At 37.5% G+C, this 6,213-nt stretch overlaps 1 pseudogene; it reads left to right on the top strand.

Moving 5' to 3' along the window:
• The first annotated feature begins 2,304 nt into the window (after window positions 1-2,304).
• Window positions 2,305-4,163, top strand: LOC136404388 (X-ray repair cross-complementing protein 6 pseudogene; annotated as a pseudogene).
• The last annotated feature ends 2,050 nt before the right edge of the window (window positions 4,164-6,213 follow it).

Here is a 6,213-nt window from a genome sequence, read left to right as displayed (position 1 = left end):
GCATGCTGGGTGGATCCCAGGCGGGCTCATGAGGGAGTCTGACTGCCTCCCCGTTTCCAATTTCAGGAAAAAAAAATTGATATTTCACTGAAAAGAATTCTCACAAAGGAGCACCACATAATTAAAGTTTTCCCAGCAATTATTTATAAAGAAAAAATACTAGCACATAAACAGTAGGATTGCTTTTCCAAATAAAAATATAAAATGTTGCTTGACCAAGTGATGGCACAGTGAATAGAATGTTGGACTGGGATGCAAAGGACTCAGATTTGAAACCCCGAGGTTGCTAGCTTGAATGGGGGCTCATCTGGTTTGAGCAAGGCTCACCAGCTTGAGCCCAAGGTCACTGGCTTGAGCAAGGGGTCACTTGGTTTGTTGTACACACCCACTCCAACCCTGACAAGGCACATATGAGAAAGCAATCAATGAACAACTAAGTTGTCACAACGAAGAAATGATGACTCTCATCCCTCCATTCCTGTCTGTCCTTTTGACCTTCTCTCTGGCTCTCTCTGGCTCTGTCATAAATATATATATATTAAATTATATATAAATATTTATAAAACATATTTATATATAAATATAAATAAAATGTTAAGTAACATATTATTTGCTTTTGTGGAAGTCAAAATATAAGCATATGTGTAGGCATTTTTGCTCTACAAAAGTAGAAAATCAAGTTGAAAGAAGGTATTGATTTGTTTCCTGATGTTTTAATTAACCTGAAGAAAATGTTTATAATGAAAATAGTTATTCAAGCTTATTGTTTTAATTAATTAGTTGTATTAATTTGAATGAGATTAATTTTTTAAGCGAGAGGAGGGGAGATAGACTCCTGCATGTGTGCTGACTGGCATCTACCTTGCAACCGCTGTGTGAGGAAAATGCTGAATGACAATTGTAATTCATCATGTTTACATACAGAATCTATTAATATAGAACTGTACCTCATAAGACAAAAGGGAAAGAAAGTCATATTTCTATGTGATGTTGTGGTATCATAGCCTGAATTATAATTGTCTATTTCTGACTGCTATTCTTAGTTTTTTGCACTCTTTAAAGCAATCTTAATTTGATTTACACTCATGGTTGTACATGAGATGTAGTATGTATGAAATGAAAGAAATATTAACTTTGGTAAGATTTAAAATCAATAATATTAATTAGTTTTTTATAATAAAATTTCTAGTGGGTATATTTTTATAAAATACAGAAAATTAAACAGAAAAAGTTATTATAATTTTACCACAAAGAAATAATTATTATGAATTCAGTTTATAATTTTAAGATATACATTAAAATTATAATTTAAAAATGATAATCATTATATGTATTTTGTCTCATGAGCTGTTTTTACTGTATGACTACAGTACCTTTTTAATGACAAAAATACCCTTATACAACAAACTTACTGAAAGCATAGCTAAATATGTCTTTGTGTGTGTGTGTGTGTGTATGTGTGTGTGAGTGTGTGTGTGTGTGTGTGAGAGAGAGAGACTGGGGCAGAGACACAGAGAGTCAGAAGAGGGAAAGACAGACAGGAAGGGAGAGAGATAAGAAATATCAATTCTGCCCTGGCCGGTTGGCTTAGTGGTAGAGCGTCGGCCTGGCGTGTAGAAGTCCCGGGTTCGATTCCCGGCCAGGGAGCACAGGAGAAGCGCCCATCTGCTTCTCCACCCCTCCCCCTCTCCTTCCTCTCTGTCTCTCTCTTCCCCTCCCGCAGCCGAGGCTCCATTGGAGCAAAGATGGCCTGGCTCAGGGGATAGCCCCTTGGCCTCTGCCCCAGGCGCTATAGTGGCTCCGGTTGTGGCAGAGCCACGCCCCGGAGGGGCAGAGCATCGCCCCCTGGTGGGCAGAGCGTTGCCCCCTGGTGGGCGTGCCAGTTGGATCCCGGTGGGGCACATGCGGGAGTCTGTCTGACGGTCTCTCCTGGTTTCTAGCTTCGGAAAAATACAAAAATAAAAATAAAAATAAAAAAATAAAGAAATATCAATTCTTTGTTGCGGTTCCTTAGTTGTTCATTGATTGATTTCTCATATGTGCATTGACCTGGGGGCTACAGCAGACCGAGTGACCCCTTGCTGGAGCCAGTGACCTTGGACTCAAGCTGGTGAGCTTTGCTCAAACCAGATGAGCCCACGCTCAAGCTGGCAACCTCGGAATCTTGAACCTGGGTCCTCTGTGTCCCAGTCCGACACTCTATCCACTGCACCATTTGCCTGCTCAGGCTAAATATGTCTTAAAACAACATTTTGGACAGACCAAATCGATTCCTTCCCTGTGCTTGACCCAGCAGTTACCAACATGTCAGGATGGGAGTTTTATTAAAAAAACGAGAGTGATGAAGAAGAACAAGAGGAGGGCCTTGAAGTAGGTGGAGAATATACATATTCAGGAAAAGATAGTTTGATTTTTTTTGGTTGATGCTTCTAGGGCCATGTTTATTAAATCGGAGGTTGAAGATGAATTGACTCCTTTTGAGATGAGCATCCGGTGTATCCAGAGTGTGTACACCAATAAATTCATAAGCAGTGATGGAGATCCCTTGGCAGTGGTGTTCTATAGTACTGAGAAGGACAAAAACTCAGTGAATTTCAAAAATGTATCAGTATATATGTCTTACAGGGGTTGGATAATCCAGGTGCTAACGAGTGTTAGAGCTTGCACAGTTTAAAGGGCAGCAGGGAAAGAAAAGTTTCCAAGATCAGCTTGGCTATGGATGTGACTACTCACTGAGTGAAGTGCTGTGGGTCTGTGCCAACCACTTTAGTGATGTCCAGTTCAAGGTGAGTCATAAGAGGATCATGCTTTTCACCAATGCAGATGGCACTATGGCAATGACAATGCCAAAGCCAGCCGGGCCAGAACCAAAGTTGGAGATCTCCATGACACAGGTATCTTCCTCAACTTGCTGCACCTGAAGAAACATGGGGGCTTTGATATATCCTTATTCTACAGAGATATCATCAGTGTAGCTGAAGATGAGGACCTCGGGGTTCACTTTGAGGAATAGAGCAAGCTAGAAGACCTGTTGAGGAAGGTCCACGCCAAGGAGACCAAGAAGCGTACGCTCAGCAGGTAGAAGTTGAAGCTCATCAAAGATATAGCACTCACTGTCGGCATTTATAATATGGTCCAGAAGGCTCTCAAACCTCCTTCAATCAGGCTTTATCGGGAAACGAATGAACCAGTAAAAACCAAGACACGGACATTTAATGTAAATACAGGCAGTTTGCTTCTGCCAAGTGACACCAAGAGGTCTCAGATCTATGGGAGTCGTCAGATTGTGCTAGAGAAAGAGGAGACGGAACAGCTAAAACGGTTTGATGAACCCGGTTTGGTCCTCATCGGTTTCAAGCCCTCGATAATGCTGAAGAAGCACCATTACCTAAGACTCTCCCTGTTCGTGTACCCTGAGGAGTCCCTGGTCAATGGGAGCTCAACCTTGTTCAGTGCTCTCCTCACCAAGTGTCTGGAGAAGGAGGTCATGGCGGTGTGCAGATACACCCCTCGCCAGAACATCCCTCCTTATTTTGTGGCCTTGATGCCTTATGAAGAGCAGCTGGATGACCAGAAAATTCAGGTGACTCCCCCAGGTTTTCTTCTTGTCATCTTGCCCTATGCCGATGATAAATGGAAGGTGGTCTTTACTAAAAAAGTCACAGCAAACCCAGAGCAAGTGGACAAGATGAAGGCTATTGTTCAGAAGCTCTGCTTCAAATACAAATGACAGCTTTGAGAACACAGTGCTACAGCAGCACTTCAGGAACCTGGAGGCCTTGGTTTTGGATTTCACAGAGCCAGAGCGAGCAGTAGATCTGATATTGCCTAAGATTGAAGCAATGGATCAAAGACTGGGCTATCTCATGGATGAGTTTAAGGAGCTTGTTTACCCTCCAGACTATAATCCAGAGGGAAAAGTTTCCAAGCGAAAACAAGATGATGAAGGTTCTGTAAGCAAAAGGCCCAAGGTGGAGTTATCAGAAGAGGAATTGAAGGCCCATGTCAGCAAAGGCACTCTGGGTAAGCTCACTGTGCCCATGTTGACGGAAGCCTGCAGGGTGTATGGCTGAAGGGAGCGATGAGGAAGCAGGAACTGCTAGATGCGCTCACCAACCACTTCCAGAAGGACTGACCAGAGACTATGCACCCAGACACCCATTGTTGTGCCTTATTCTACTATCTGAATAAAGAGCTTTAATTTTATACTATAAAATAAAAAACATTTTGGATGCCTTGGTAAAAATATTTGTCTTACAGCTCTTATCAAAACATAGTTGATGAAGTAACTAATTTCATCACATTTCTGTTTGTTTAAACCTGGGGCTTGTTTTTCTTATACTTGTGTTGACAAGAATTTAAATTAATTTCAATTTAACACATACAAAAACACACACAAAGACAACACATTTCATGTCAGGAAGAAAATATGCAGGATGTAAAAATGCAATTTATATAAAAAATAACTATATAGATTTCAAAAATCTAATTTAATTATATTAGAATATTTTCATGTCTATAGATTTTATATATATATGTATATATATGTATATATATTTTTGTTGTTGTTGTTAGCAGATAGTAATAATTTATGAGGCAAGATAAGAATATCCCGTGACATGCACTGTGTGATGGAGTTTATTGAAGCCAAAATTCAGATGAAGACCAAGGAGCCTTAGTATTCTTTGTTTTATATATGTATGCAAGTCATACATATATATGTATGCAAGTCAACACCTCTAAATGTTTTAAATTACGAACACATATCATCTTGCATGTAAAAAATATTCTCATATATTATTATTGACAAAGTTAAAAATAGAGAAAGCTTTTCTGGCTTTCTTGCCTAAATATGAGTTAAACAGTATTTCTAACAGTTTTTGTTAGTTACAAAGTTCATGGTTTGATCTCTTGGACTCAGAATGCCATTATTAAAATGAAAATTTAATATAAACCCTATGTGAATAGCAATCATATAAAACGTGTAATTTTTCTTTATAAAATTGTACTAATTACTATTTATATTTTACTGGCATTACTTACATAGAAAAGTAAAGAAAGATTAATATATAATTATGTATTTTAGGACCTTAATGTTTTCTTGGACTTTACATTTACATTGTATAATTTAAATAAACTTCTTTTTACATATTTCTTATATTTCATCTGTGTAGGTGCCCTAATAAACTAAACCAAACCCAGACAAATGACTGTAATCTTGGCAGAAAAGGTATTCTGAAAATATGTTCAAGTGTAAAATTGTATCTAAATTGGCTCTCCTTTACCTATTTGTACATTTATTATTTTACAACTTCTTGAATAAGCTAGTTGTTTCTTTATAGTATAAGAGAATATGAAACATTCTAATGACATCAATTTATTGTTTTGAATTAGGTGTGATTTCAAAAAACAAATGATTTAAATAGTTAATTACTGTAAGAGAATGCTTTTGGAATTGTTATTGTCAAACTAAATAATCAGGATTGTGGCAGACATTTTAATTAATAATGTTAAAACTAATATTTTTATAAGAAAATAATTCATCTATTTCTGTTATATATATGCCAATTATTACACCAAATGAATCAAAAGAAAATTAATATGTTTAATATTTTGATTAGAGATTTAATGAGATTGGCTATTTCAATAGCAAATTATTAGTTATATTTTTTTGCAAATTTTGAGCATTTGCTTAGTTATGCTCTATTTATTTTTGTCATGATTTATAGCATAGAACACCAAGGACTCTATTCTTCAAGATGTAGCTAACAATCCTTTTCTACAAATCTTTGCTTAGTCCACTTCATTCTCTCTTTGTGCAATAAAATTTTTGTGAACTATGTTTCATTAATTGGACCTGGCTTTAATTTGCATAATATTTGCACTCCAGATATTTGTCAAATAATATAATCCTATACTGTGTGTTGCTTAATTCTTATCTAAGGTTTTATTAAAAGAAAGAGCTATTTTGAAGGAACTTCTGAAGCATTTACAGGATAACCACTATTTTCAACTACTTCCATAATGTCCTATGATCATCTGACACTCAGACATTAGTGTAACTATTCTGTTTTGGCTGCTAATCGAATTGCTTTGAGGAAATGTGGTTGTGCTGTTGGCCTTCAATCAGAGCATTATAAGAAATATCTATCCAGGCCCTGACCAGTTGGCTCAGTGTTAGAGCATCAGCCTGGCATGTGGAAATGCCAGGTT

This window comes from Saccopteryx leptura, chromosome 4, assembly GCF_036850995.1.
Source record: "Saccopteryx leptura isolate mSacLep1 chromosome 4, mSacLep1_pri_phased_curated, whole genome shotgun sequence".
NCBI classification, from domain to species: Eukaryota; Metazoa; Chordata; class Mammalia; order Chiroptera; family Emballonuridae; genus Saccopteryx; species Saccopteryx leptura.
The sequence above is the reverse complement of the archived record's forward strand: the minus strand, read 5'-3'. Positions and strand labels throughout refer to the sequence as shown.